Genomic DNA, 14587 nt, shown 5'->3' with positions numbered 1-14587 from the left:
CTGTAATGTCTTTGCTGAAGAAAGCTCGCGTTAACCATTTTATCCGACTTTTATGGTGAGAAACTCTGCAGCAATGAACTCTTATTCACAAGAGAAAAAGATCAGTTTGGAAAATGTTTAGACATATTGAATGTGCACAAGTCCATAGAATCTGATGGACACACAAGTGAAGAATGAGTTGATCAATGTCATCCTGAGGCCACACAAGATTATCTTGGATGGGTCATGGAGATCAGGAGAGGTTCCTGAGGACTGCAGCAATTTGAATGTTACTCCTGACCCAAGAACAAGAAGGAAGACCTTGGGAATGGCAGGCTAGTCCATCTCAGTTCAATCAATGGAAAGGCAATGGAGCAAATCTTCTTCTAAATTGTTTACAAGCATATTAAGGACAAGAAGACCATTGGGAGTGGATAGCAAGGATACATGAAGGGGAAATTATGCCTGATCACTGTGTGGTGATATGAGTGGCTCAGCAGATGAGGTCAGAATGGCAGAGGTTGTTTATCTTAATTTTTGTAAGGCTTCCACAGTTGTCTCCAGTAATATCATGATAGAGAAACTGATGAAGTACTGGGTAGATAAGTAGACCATAAGGTGGATTGAACACTGGCTGAGCAGCTAGATTGAGAGGTCTGTGATCAATGCCGTAAAATGCAGCTAGAGGCCAGCCACCTGTTGTGCACCCCATAGGTTTATCCTGGGAAAATTACTGTATATTATCTTCATTAATGACCTGGATGATGGAGAGAGAGTACTCTCACCAAGCCAGCTGATCATATCAAACTGGGAGGAGTAGATGACACATCAGAAAGTTGTGCTGCCATTCAAAGGAAACTTTACAGGCTGGAGAAATGGACTAAAAGAAATTTCATTACGTTCAACAAAGAGAAAAATGAAATCCTGCACCTGGACAAGAATAACATCCTTATATGCCACAGGCCAAACAGCAGAGAAGGATCTGGAAGTTCTAGTGGGTCGGTAATGTGGTTTTGTGACAAATAATGTCACGGAAATTCTGAGTTGCTTTGGGAGGATGTTGACAGATTGTAAAAGCAGGTGATCCTTCCCCTCTACTTATCTCCAGGAAGAGACATCTGAAGTGCTGTATCCAGCGCTGTACTCCACAGGACAACAGACATATGCAAATACTGAAAAGAGTCCAGCAAAAAGTAATGAAGATGATAACAAGAGTGGAGCACCTCTTCTATGGGAAGAGGCTAAGAGAACTGGTAATGTTTGCCCCAAAGAAGAAAAGGCTCATCGAGATGTAATCAATGTGCATATATAACTAACTAGGAGTTGTTAAGAAGACAGAACTAGCCTCTTGTCATGGCACATTGTGAAAGGACAAGAGGCAATGCACACCAATTGAAACACAAGGAATTCCATTCAATTTATATTGAATATATACATGCTTTATTACAGAGAGAGTAGCAGAACACTGGAGCAGGTTGACCAGAAGGCATATGGAGCTCTCTTCCTTGGAGGTATTCAAAACCAGACTGAAGAAGGTTCTGAGAAATCTATCTTTATTGACACTGCTTGAAATAATGGATTGGCTAGACAAAGTCCAGAAATGCCTTCATCGTCAGCCATGCTGTGATTCTGTGATTCTGACTGCTAGTGAGACTATACTTCTTACCCAGTTTTCCAGCTGGATAGATGCCAGTATAAAGGGTTTCACAGTTGTTGCCTAAGATTGATTTCAGTCTTTCCAGAGCTTGATTAAACAAAACAGAAAGGAAATCAGACTTATTACAGACTGGCAAAGTCCTCAAAGACTCAAGGTTAACATGGGGCGAGTGAGAAAGGAGGGAGAAGCACACTTTCAACATATATCATTTCATGCATTTTACCACACAATGATCTTGTTACTGTAAACATAATGAATGCTGAATACAAGTAGTTGTTCACTGTGTAGAATACACAGTATAATGAATCAACTCCAGTTCAGTTTGAGTTGGTACTTACTGCAGACCACCAACGTTTCTATAGCATTCCAACTTCAAAACATCATCTGCAGTCATCACCACAGGTTGAAAAGCTGTAATGTATCCACCACCCTCCGCTTCAGATGTCCTCAGGAGAGCCATGTGTTTGTCTACCCTGCAGCTCGGTTACCAGAAGAAGATACTGGTGCATTTGGGTCTTCTTGGAGCTGATTCCCTCACAGATCTAAGGAGATCATTCTGGCAGATGAGCCATGCCCCAGCTCACTTGAGAAAGTAGAAAGGGACTTCTTAAGGCCTGTGAGTCAAACAAGTTCAGATGAATGTGGCTGTTCACTGTGTTAAAGTCTGTCATCGATTCCTTCAAGGTTAGCAATTCGGGTAACATTCAAATAATCTAGAGCTGTATTTTTGACATTAGGATGCTTAACTTTTTGTTACTCCGACAGATTGATCCCTCCGCCAGTGAGTGTGTTTACATGGAACTTGGTAACCTCAGTAGCATCTTGAGGTGTTCATGATGGTGAATGCATGCCTTCCTTTTTATCTAACATATAAAATAAAATATAACATTGTATATGCAGAACATTGTATTTCCAGAAGCACCTCTGTGATTTTTGGTAACACTGTCTATGATTGCTCCTTTTTGTATTTGTTTTGGTTCTATTTACATGTTTATTCTGCCTTCATGAAAGGCCATTCCCATGCTGAAGATTTATTGAGCTCATATACCATTATTCTTTCAGCTAAAGCACATTTATTTTGCAGTACATCTGAAGTTGCCTTCCATATATTGATTAGATATGAGGCAATGTAGCACATACAGATAAAAAAAATACACTTGTCTTTAGGCAGCTCTTGTTCTCTTCTGGATTTAGAGACAATCAAAGAAGTCAGATCCTAAAATAAGGACTTATGAATTATCTAGGCACCCTCCTTGAACTGCTTGCTGCAGTCTTAACAGCTCTGTGTCCAAATTCACTTCCCTTTGGGCACTATAACTGCAGCTGTCTTAGCATGACTCTTGACACGCTATGATCATGTTGAGTTTTTTTGCAAAAGAAAGCAGGCACTTTGCAGTATCTATAGCCCATTTTTGTAAGTATTCTGTGACACAGCGCATCAGAGCCTTCTTGCTCTGAATAGCTACAATGAATCGTAGAGGAAGCATGAGATAGATGCAGGATGGTGGGTGTTTTTGTTTTATTTGCTTTTCTTTCTTTCTTTCTTTCTTTCTTTCTTTCTTTCTTTCTTTCTTTCTTTCTTTCTTTCTTTCTTTCCTTCTTTCTTTCTTTCTTTCTTTCTTTCTTTCTTTCTTTCTTTCTTTCTTTCTTTCTTTCTTTCTTTCTTTCTTTCTTTCTTTCTTTTTGGCAGAGATGTTGCTAGAATTGTAGTCCTGAGATTGAGGATTATGCTTAGAACTCACAGGAATTATTCCTCATTATTCCGATGATTTTGAAGATTGCCTTGAAAACAGGCTGGATGGAAGATCTGTTGTCCTAACGTATATGTGTGTGTACATGTATTTACTTATTTTGGGCTGGAACAAGAAAAACAGCAAGAAGAGCATCCCAAGTTAGCATAAAGTCAGCTATGTAAGCGTTTTCAGGAAGCTCTATGAGTTATAAACAGCCATGTGAGAGGAAGCAAAAGACAAATTGTTTCTTTCTCCCTGATTTGCCCACAGCTAGAAACACTCGCAGATTGTAGGCAGGGTAGCAGGCATCTGAAAACTAAATGTTCTATTGTCCCAACATATGGAAGCCCTGGAAGCTGATGTATGTCTGTGTAGCCTGTACACCTGTAAACCAAGGTGGTGGCCTCCCTGAGAGCCTTAGGGATCTCCGCAGTAGGATTATTCTTGGGAAGATCCTTGTTGGCTGAAGTGGTGTCTAAAAAAATTAGAGGAAGAATTTCCACTGCACAACTGCAATACAAGAAACAAGCCTCTCTATTGCAGTATCTGAGATGGCTGCTCAGATACTGAGTTCTCCCAGGAGAGTTCAGGACCAAATGACCCTGAAGATTTATAATGAAACTTGAGCCCTTTTGAGCAGAGCTATGTGTATGAAATGATACACTATGTTCTGGACAAAGAAAGAGCTCAAACTACACTGTTTCTGAGGTCATCTAGGAAAAAAAGGGCTTGAAACCTAGGTATTCAGGTTGGTGGAGACTTTGAAACCCTTGTATCTCCTTTGAAAATTGCTGTGAGACAAGCTATAGGCCTCCTTTCTCCACCTACTAATCTGTTGGATTTCTTTTTTGCTTCCTTCCTTCTATCTGTGCAGTCTCTTGCCACCTGTCCACAGAGCTGCAGACTTTTTTTTTTCATAAAGCTCCTACTAAAGCTGTATAAAGATCTCTCAAAACACAGGGAGACCAAACAGGACAGGTTTGCTCTTCAAAACAATGGATCTATTTATTCTCACCAGATTTCCTTTAAATGCCATTTATTTTCTTCTGAGACTTTGCTGTGGATACAAGGGAACATAGCTGGTGTTCTCTGCAAGTATTTTCTCAGTTTAGATAGCACTACATTTACATTTCTTTGCTTTCCACATTCAGATTAGTCTTATGTCTCTTGTTTGCTTGCCTTTGTGAACAATCTTTGGATCTGCAATATAACCAGATAGAACAGCCTCTTGTGAAAATAATAATGCTTTATCGTTTTTAAGGTTCTGTACTACTTGTCATAGGATTCAAGGTGCTCTCTGCTACTGCCAAATGTTGAATTAATTTAAAGTAAATAAAAAATGGTGAACAAAAACCATGAGAAGAGAGATTAAATGTGTTTTTCAATCAAACCATTCACTCCACCTAATTTCCTCCCTTTTGTAAAAATAATACTTCCAGATATATTTGCAGTCTCCAAAGAGAAAGTCTATGTGTTGTTTTTCCAGCTGCCGCATGTTTCAGTGGCATGTTGTTGCATCGCATGTCCTTTATCAGAATCCTTTGGGATGTGTAATGCACATCACAATAAGAAGCTGAGGATGATACAAATAATTATAACGTGTGATGCAAACCCACTGTTATAAAGTCAATCTCTCAGCAAATTCATCAACTTGACACATGATGTACAGTACCAATTTTATGTAAATGAGTCGTCTAATCCTGCTGGGCAAAATTACTCCCTGATGTAAACTCTGTTAAATTCAATGGAGTTACACCAGGAATTCATTGTTTTGCTCATAAGATCTGAAGCCATACTTCATCTCATTCGTTTGGAAACCATGGTAATAAGAACAAGAATAAAATTTCTTCATTCTGAGAATCAAAGGTATTGCATTCTCTTTTATTTAAAACAAAATGCTACATTAAATATTAGAAATTATTATCATTTCACAAACATGAAATATTAATTTGGAAATTCATATTGATTTATTAATCTCTAAAAGAGCAAAAAAGCGCAATAAGGGCAATAGAATAGCTACTGCTGAATCTTGCAACCCTTGGATCGAGAATTAACTGAAGTCTAATGATCAGAATGCAAAATAAATTAACACTGTAAATTGTGGGGGAAAAAAAGAAGCCTGTACCAAATAAACAACAACAACAAAACAAAAACAAAAACAAAAAAACCAACTACTAACACAAATGAGAATGAAATAGACTTTGAAGTCAGTTAGCTGATTTGTTTAGCTTTATTTTCTAAAGATATGTAAAAACAAACAAATAAATGACAAAACAGGAAGAAAACACTAACAAGTGGATTACTTCAAATTAGTAAAAATGCGTCAGTGACCCTGAAGTTTAAAAACATACGTCAGTAGTGACATCCAGCTTTTAATTGTAAAACTGATTTATTTTTAATTACCAAAGTTCTACTGCATGTCGAGTCTAAATAAAATTTGGATTAGAAAGCGTTTTTGGAGAAGTTTCTGGATATATCCAAATTTTATAGTACAGCCTCAGGCAGAATACTAAATCTGAACAATGCAGGCTTTGGAGGTATTGTAGCTTTAGAAGGCACCTTTAGATGCTAGTAGCAATGAGTTCTAAATGGGAGTCCTTCACATTTCAGTTTTAGTATTCTGTAGACAAATCAACGCTTGTCACCACAAGTTTTCTTTTTATATTATATGCTGAACTGTTCTACTTCACATTACAGATCTTACAAAGGGCTTGTTCTATTGAGATTCTCACCTCCCTTGATGTTAGATTGCTGCCCTTAGCAGAAAGGAAAAAAAAAAAAAGCAAAACCCAACCTGATATAATTTTGACAGTATACATTCAAATTTTGTTGAAAAGCCATTCAAAATGCAATATTTTCTTGTTACTACAGAACAGATGCCTTTTTTTTGCTTTGCTTCACCTCAGACAGTGAAGTAGTATGATTGGGAATTTTTTTACAACTTTCTCAGACTATTTCTGCTTAATAAAGTTATGTATTTGTGGTGGGTGATGTTTCAGAACCTCTCATCAACACGATTATCTCTAGGTCAACTATTGCTTTCAGATTCAGTCCACTGTTAAGGGTAATAGAATGAGCTTAATGCAATGAAACCCTATTCCAATCTTGTTCACACTTTTCAGTACCATTATTATAGTACCATTATTAGGGAGTTTTCATCAAATTTGAGGTAACTTATTAATAAACAAAAAGAGAGCCAGATTGAGTAAAAACATATGAAATGCTGTGTTTCATTTTAGGTAATGTCCTTGAAAAGTGCTTTCAAGAAAGAGGAAAAAGGAAAAGAAAAGAAAAAGAAAACAAAAAGACAACTATTAGATGCTTGGGTTTACTTGAAAAAGTCATCCAAAAGCTTTGAAAACTGGGAATGTACCTTTCTTTCTTCTTTTCTTTCTTTCTTTTCTTTTCTTTTCTTTTTTTTTTTTTTTTTTTTTTTTTTTTTTTTTAATATCTTCTGTCCTCCAGATGGTCTACTGTGATGACATACACCTGTTCAGTGTCAGCTATTACCCATAGCGACATATGGCAACTCACATATTGGCTGGGCTGAGGGGATCTGGGATTCAGGTCACCTGGGGTCTGTTTTCAAGTGGTGTGATGGCAGCTGTGGGAAACATGATGACTGACAGAAAATTGCTGTTCCTCTCACCAGCAGAAAAATTTAGATGTCTTTAAAAACCCAGCAGCTGTATCTTAACTTTACCATGTAGGTGTGGATAATGCAGTGAGTGGCTTCTTCAGCAAATGCAGTGCAGTGGAGGTGCAATGCTATCACGTTACATGTTTTCAGTGCGAGGAATTGTTCAACATGGACAACATGAGCTGTTATGGTAACAACTCTTGAAGTGTAGTGGCTAGGGAGGACTGAATTGGCTCAGAGCATAATGAATCTGTGGACCTCTGCCCACTCCTAGAATGTCTAAAGCAAAGTCTCTGTAGGTACTGAAATGTGCAAGTGATTTCTTTGTTCATCTGCTAAGTGTAATCTGTGTGGGCTGCTACTATAGCAGTAGGGTACAACAGGAGGTAGCTTAAGATAGAAAGCATTTGGGGCTCTCCAGAAGCTATACTGCTGGAAAGTGGAAGATTCAGGAAGCAAAGAAAACCCTAATATTCGTGGTACAACCCTGCAATGTGGGTTCCTTTTTCTTATTGTTGTTGAAACAGTTTTCCTAGCTCTGGAATGGAGACTGTTCTCACAATCTTTCCAGGAGAAACAAAGGAGGAAAGTAATTGGTGATGCTGTGGTTTTGAGATGTTCTGCTAAATGTTGTTGAGTTCAAGATTTAGATAGATTTCTGGCGAGTAACTGAATTTCTTGGAACTCATCCAAAGCAAACACCAAATGGGAACTCTTTAGAGGTCCAGCATACCTCCCACACTTCTTAGTGAGCAGTCAAGTCTCCTTCCTCCCTGCTGCTGTTTTATTCCATCTGCAGCTAAGTAGAGCAACTGCATTGCAGTTGAAGACAAACCTGAAACAGAACACGACTTTAGCAGAGAACTTATTTGGGGCACCACTAGCTCTGATTCCAGCCAGTCAATACATTTAAAGAACTGGAGTGGAAACACTTTGAAATTAAACAGAGAAGGCCTGATTTTTCTGTATCTTCTAATATTCAGTATCCCCTGCAGAGATCCAAGCTGAGTTTAATCCTCACGCCGCAGGACTAATGTGGCTGTTGAACATAGTGGTGGACAAGACGTCTTTCTTACAGCAAGAAAATTCAACAAATTCTAAAATAAAAAAATTCCCTGCACTTCCGATTAATAAACTATTTATTAACACCACATTAAGCAGAGAAGTTACTGTAATGAAGGCAGTGATATTATTCAAACAAAATTACTATTTTAAATCACAGCACTATCCTTTCTTTTGGAAGTCCTCATGTCACGCAGTCTAAGTCTTCTGTGTCTCTCCTCCTTTCTACCTTCAGAAAATCGTTTAACAGCCTGCTCATCATGTAGACTTTATTCAAGTGATAACTCAATTGTATGATGGCTTCCGACAGTAAGACAGAACTAATCAAAGTTTTCAATCAAAAAGACTTTCCAAATGTCAAATGATCTGTCTTTTTCAGTGATCAATTTCATATTTTTGTAGCTTTTAATGAAAAAATCACCTTGCTACGTTATTTTACCCGTATGCTTTCCTCATTTTCATTGTTTTTGTTTGTGTGAGTTAATAGGACTGAAAGGAGGAAAACAAAGGGAAAGCAGGAGGAAAAATTATTCTGATAAATACCATTTACATCTCTTAGAAAGCATGAAGCATATATACTTAAAGATTCATGTATTTAGACAGTTTCATAGGGAGGATCAGTTTTAAGAGAGATTGCAGCCTTGGTTATGATAAAACTAAATCCATTGAAATTTGTAGAATTACTGACTTTTACCTCTAGCATGAGTTACGAAATGTAGTCCTAAAGCTGAGAAAAAATGAAGATTGCTTTCTATTACAAAATGAACTGATATTCATTTAAATTGACTACTTTCTAACAGTCCATATGTTTCACCTTTTCATGCTACTGAATGAGTGAAAGAAAAATGAAAGAAGAAAACTAGTGGAACATTTTCTTAACATCAGACAACTGAATAATTTCAATTCTGGGTCATCCATTCAGGACTTTGAGGAGTACAGATGTTTTATTTTCCAGTGCTGGACGATAACCATGTGGAGAACGTCAATCGCTCCATGTTTATGAAACGGTATCTGGGTTTAATTTCTGCTGTCTGTCAATTGGAGCCTTTGATCTTGGCCTGGAATTTTTTTTTCCACTTCACTCTAAGTGACTAGAGGCTACTGCTGTCAGTGACTCTTCAATTTCTGATATCACTTTGCCAAAATGTAAAAGATTTATTTACAGGAATTCTCCCAAATATGATCCTTAACTGTATTATTTTTTCCCTTTGACCCTCAAGGTATTTTGTAGTGGATTGTTGTAAGATTAATCTGAAGTCAAATGCGGAGTGCAAGTCAGAATGGAAGAGTCTATGTGAACAAACACATGTATTTAAGCAAAGAAGTTCGGTTTTAATAACTAATTGCAGCTGGGACTTTTATATGCTCTTCTTTTTTGAATCAAACTGAAATTCTTGGTGATATGTGTTAAAAATTATGGTTTAAATTTCTGATGATCAAGTTACATAGATTAAAGTAATGGATACCAGACTCTGCATCAATGCAGTTATAAATATGGATGAAATGAACGCACATTACACACTGTTATAAATCTGTGTGTTCAAGGGAAAGTATAAATCTCCATCACCTTTTCCTCCTTGGAATATGAAGCTATTTTTACAGTGTTTTTGACAAAATTACAAGTTGGAGTAATTTGCTTGTTTTGAAAGACTTCTGGGTTTTTACAAGCACTGGAGTAGTGTTTTATTTACAGTGGCATATCATTAAAACACACACAGTAATGTGTGCAGCAAAGAGCCACGTGACTTTTCGCACATGAACGCAAAGAGGCTCATGATGCATTCAAATACATTTATAAGTACATACAGCACTCACAGAGATTTCTGCCCCTGCAGACATTTGCCAGGTGTGGCATAACCACATCTCTTTTCACTATTTCCTTTCAGTGCCTGTCAATTCACAGCCAAACAGTGGCAAATAAGAGGATGTGGTGAAGCTTTATGGTTAGGAGGAGAGATCTGATTCTAATCTGTGATAAACCACTCTCACACTGTGTGCTACTGGGGAAAGTCCCAGGGCTTTTTTGGATTGGTGCAGCCAAGGAGACTTCAATATGTGCTAGGATGCAATTCTTTATCCATGACTTTCAGCTGATTTCTGACATATTACAGGCCAGAGACATGGAAGACTTGAGCTGTCTGTGCGAGTCACAGCTCTTCTCCCTCATCCGGAAGCAACTTGCCACCCTCCCTGCTGGCTTTGAAGTGGAAACTGTGCTCTCCAGTGGAGCACACACAGAATCACCAGTCTGCATCCTCTCTTTGGGAGTGGCACTCCTTGTCCTCCCCCTGGTCTGTTGCTTGTTTCTGACAGCCAAAGGAGAAGGCCAAAAGAATGAAAGGAGTAGCATTTCCCTGCTCTGTGTGTAGTGAGCCCTTGGCATGATCTGTTCTTCAGTCCTCATGCGAGGAGTCTAAATTCTTCGAGACACTCCAGGGAAGAAGCTAACAGGCTATTTCCATATGTCCTAGCTTTTGGATGACCTACTATCAATGAGACAGACAACAATCCAGGATAATTGGAAACATCGTGGGGGAAAGGGGAGAGGAGCTGGTTTTGTTTTTTTTGTGTGGTGTGATTTTGATCCTTCAAAACAAACACGACTGCTTAAAGATAACAAGAGCTCTCTCTAGTCAGCAGATTCTGTGGAGAGCAATTAAGGAGCTTTTCTGGTAGCCTGGCAGCTAGCGCGAAGCTCTCCTCAACAGAGATATATAAAATCCTACTCCAGCTATGAAAATGGTAACTGGCTGAAAACTGACCATGAGCTTGAGCCAAACTCTCTAACATCCTATGATGCAGTGTGATCCATGGGTCAGGGCAGATGAGATCCGTTGCCAGAACGACACCTGTAGATTTCAACACCTATGGCATGAATCTTCAGTGCAAACTTGGCCCAAAGCTACTCTGCAGACGTCAGTACATTCTTTATGTTATATTTCAATTTCACATGTTTCTTAATGTTTTCTTCAATGAAACTGATGCTAATTAGATGTAATATTGCCTAAACCTGGGTTTCTCTCTCATGTTCTGCTATTTGATGTTTCAAAAATAGGAGGCTGCTGCACTGACAGACACCACATTTTCAAATGTGCAGTGCAAGATTTGGAGCTCAGTGATTCCCTCCATTCAGACTTCTCTGAGTGAGATTTTTTGCACAAATAGTCCAGATTTGCAAGTGTTTGGGTTAGGTCTGAACTATGCTTACAGCTATTGAAAATCAGCCACACCCTAAGTGAATGGTAAGGCAAAATCAACTGAATATCCAACCTTTAAACATCTTCCTGTAGATACAGTAATGAATGAAATGCCGTTATTTCAGCAGAATTATTGCAAAATATGTAAGTAGAAATTGGGACTATGTTAGAATGATATTAAGACATTGTCATGGAGTTAACTAGATCAGTCTATGTCCGTGACAGGGGGCAGTAGGCCCCTGTCCACCCCCCCTCCCCTCCCCAACCCCACAAAATGGGAAGGAAGGAAGGGAGGAAAAAAAAAACAGAGGCAACAATCTATGGAGGAAAACTTATTTTACTAACTGTGATATCGGAATGCAAGATAACACAATATAATACAATCTAATTGAAATTGAGACTAATAAATCAAATAAGATAGGAGAGAGAGAGAGTTCCTGAGACTGAGTCAAACCTGAAAAGCTTGGAACGGCTAGGAAAGCACCCTCCAGCACCCACTGCCAGGCAGTAAGAGACTGCCCCACCTGGAAGGGTCAGATCCTATGACTTCGGCAATGTATAGGGATAGGTACTTGGAATTGGAGCATTAACACTTTAATTCCAGTACACTACATGATGTTTTGATGCTGAAAATCAGAAAACATAAAACCATGACAGACATTAAAACACACACACACACACACAAAACCAACCAACCAAAACAAAACAAAACAGAATCACAGAATCACAGAATCACTAAGGTTGGAAAAGACCTTCAAGATCATCCAGTCCAACCATCCACCTATCACCAATAGCTCTCAATAAACCATGTCCCTCAACACAAAATCCAAACATTCCTTGAACACCTCCAGGATCGGTGACTCCACCACCTCCCTGGGCAGCCCATTCCAGTGCCTGACCACTCTTTCAGAGATGTAGTATTTCTTAACATCCAGCCTAAATGTCCCCTGGTGCAGCTTGAAGCCATTCCCTCTAGTCCTATCTCCAGTTACACGAGAGAAGAGGCCAACACCCAGCTCACTACAACCTCCCTTCAGGGAGTTATAGAGAGCAATAAGGTCTCCCCTGACCCTTCTCTTCTCCATACTGAACAATTCCAGCTCCTTCAGCCGCTCCTCATAAGGCCTGTGCTCCAGACCCCTCACCAGCTTTGTTGCCCTTCTTTGAACCTGCTCCAGGACCTCAATGTCAATAAATATGAAAGCAGTGTCCAAAGCACTCTGCCTCAGTGGCTTGTCGTGAAACTTGGCAAATGGAAAATAGCAAGGAGTTCCCAACAGTTGTGTACAGAGAACTGGCCCAGTCTGCTTGGCCATGTGGTAGGACCTGTGCACACCTGATGAGGGTAGCAAGGAGCCATGCAGCAGCGGACTACTGTTTCCCACTCCTCCCAGCAGCCTCTATCTGCTGATCATGACAGGCCCATGCAACACGTGTGCTCTTCGTGTATGTCCTTGTCCTCCTCAGGGATCTGTACTTCTTCCCCCCCCCCCCCCGCCATTTTCTGTGTGTATGTGGGAGTTGGATCGAGCTGCACAGACTTGGAGAACAAAATCCAGCCCATCTGTTATCCCCTGTGTTTACTTACACTAGCACTTTATAGAAGTCATTGTTCCCTTCCATTCACCCTCAAGCCTCCAGCATTTATCTCATATCCGTGTCCTAATTAGTGCTTCCTTTGTCTCAGACCTCTCCCACATAACCCTCGCTAAATGCATGGGCACCTTTGCATTCATTCCAGGAGGGCTGGATCAGCCCTAAGGCAACGAGCTGAGTCTCCTACTGTGACAGAACATTTACATGGATGCCTTCCTTGGTATCCAGTCATCTCAGGTTTGCTTCTGTGCCTTGTGCTGCTTTTGGAGTCTTCCAACCTGCAGTGCTCGGCCACCAAAGAAACTTAGGGGACCAGAAACAACTTCTTGTACTTCAACAGATTGATCCAGTCTAGATATCAAAAAAGATCAGTGGAGAGCGTGAATGCTCAGCCAACAGCAGACGGCACGTCTTTAGCAGATACCAGCAGCACAAGGCAACATCTTTGTCACTTCTTCATGGCATGACTTGCACAGCTAAAATATGAAGGAGCAGCTGTTCCTGACATTGATGTCAGAGTCTGACTGGTATCTGGTTAATCTTTGGACATGCAAAAAAATGTTCCCAAATTAGTGTAGTCAGTCACTAGCCATAAAGAGAAATTTAATCCCTGATTGTTTATTGCTTTTCTGACTGGTTCCCCATTGCAAGTAATCAGCATTCCACTCCCTGAGAATTACTGTCAAACACTACAGCTACACAGAAAACAACGGCACTAAAGAAAATGAAATTGTTTTGAATACTTTTTGGAGAAGACGATGAACTTCTTCAGTGGGAGACCTGTGTCTGTCCTCTATGTTGCTGACAAACAACTGAGTTCCCAGAAAAAAAGGAGGATATTCATGACATCTGACATTCAGCCATGTTGAATACAGAGCAGAAAGAGGAGAGCTGGTCTGATGGGTGGTAGCACGCTATGTGTGACCTTGCCGATGCTCTGAGATCAAGATTTCAATGCCTCAGTGCTTTCTGTTGGAGCTCAAGTCTATTTCTGCAGCACAAGAGACATTCAGATGACAGCCAGTAGATTGCTGTGCCAGCAAGGCAGTTGAATTCCATCATCTCTTACAAGTGCTTTCTTTCACTAGACAAACAAAGTTTTTATCAAGCTGTGAGAAGATCTCCATTCTCTGCAGAGATTTCTTCAGTGGTGGCAGCCTTCCCTCAAGTTTTTGCCACTCACCTGCAGTGCAGCAGGAGACACCGCTGCACCCTTTGAAGCTTCTGGCTAGGAGGATGCACATAACAGTAGATGAACTTCTCTCTGTCACTGCCACTCTATCAGTCTTGTCCTTCTCCACAGTGGAGAGCAGTTCCTTCCAAGCATCAATTCCCATTGGCACATAGTGAATGCAGCTATGAAATATCTGTTTGCTGTTCATGATTTCTATACACTTCTATTTCACTGCACTGTATTGCATTGATGTCTGTCTCTCTTCATGCCTTTCCTGACACAAAATGCACTTATCTAGAGCGTGGATTTATCTAAAACCTCTGAATACCTTTATGGCACAAAACAGTATGTGTGAGTCAACACTAGCAGTCTAGGAAATTCTGAGTAGCAAGTAGTGCTACTCAGGAGTTAGGGCATGGCATGTTATCCATCCCAGCTATTTGCTTTGGAGGAATTCAGCTCCATGGAGTCACAATCTAGTTCATTGTCTGCCATTGGAGCTGGGAGAAATTCTGGCAAGCCACTATGGACACAGAGAAGTTTAATGTC

The sequence above is a fragment of the Phasianus colchicus genome, chromosome Z, assembly GCF_987193195.1.
Source record: "Phasianus colchicus chromosome Z, bPhaCol1.hap1.1, whole genome shotgun sequence".
Lineage (NCBI taxonomy): Eukaryota > Metazoa > Chordata > Aves > Galliformes > Phasianidae > Phasianus > Phasianus colchicus.
The sequence above is the reverse complement of the archived record's forward strand: the minus strand, read 5'-3'. Positions refer to the sequence as shown.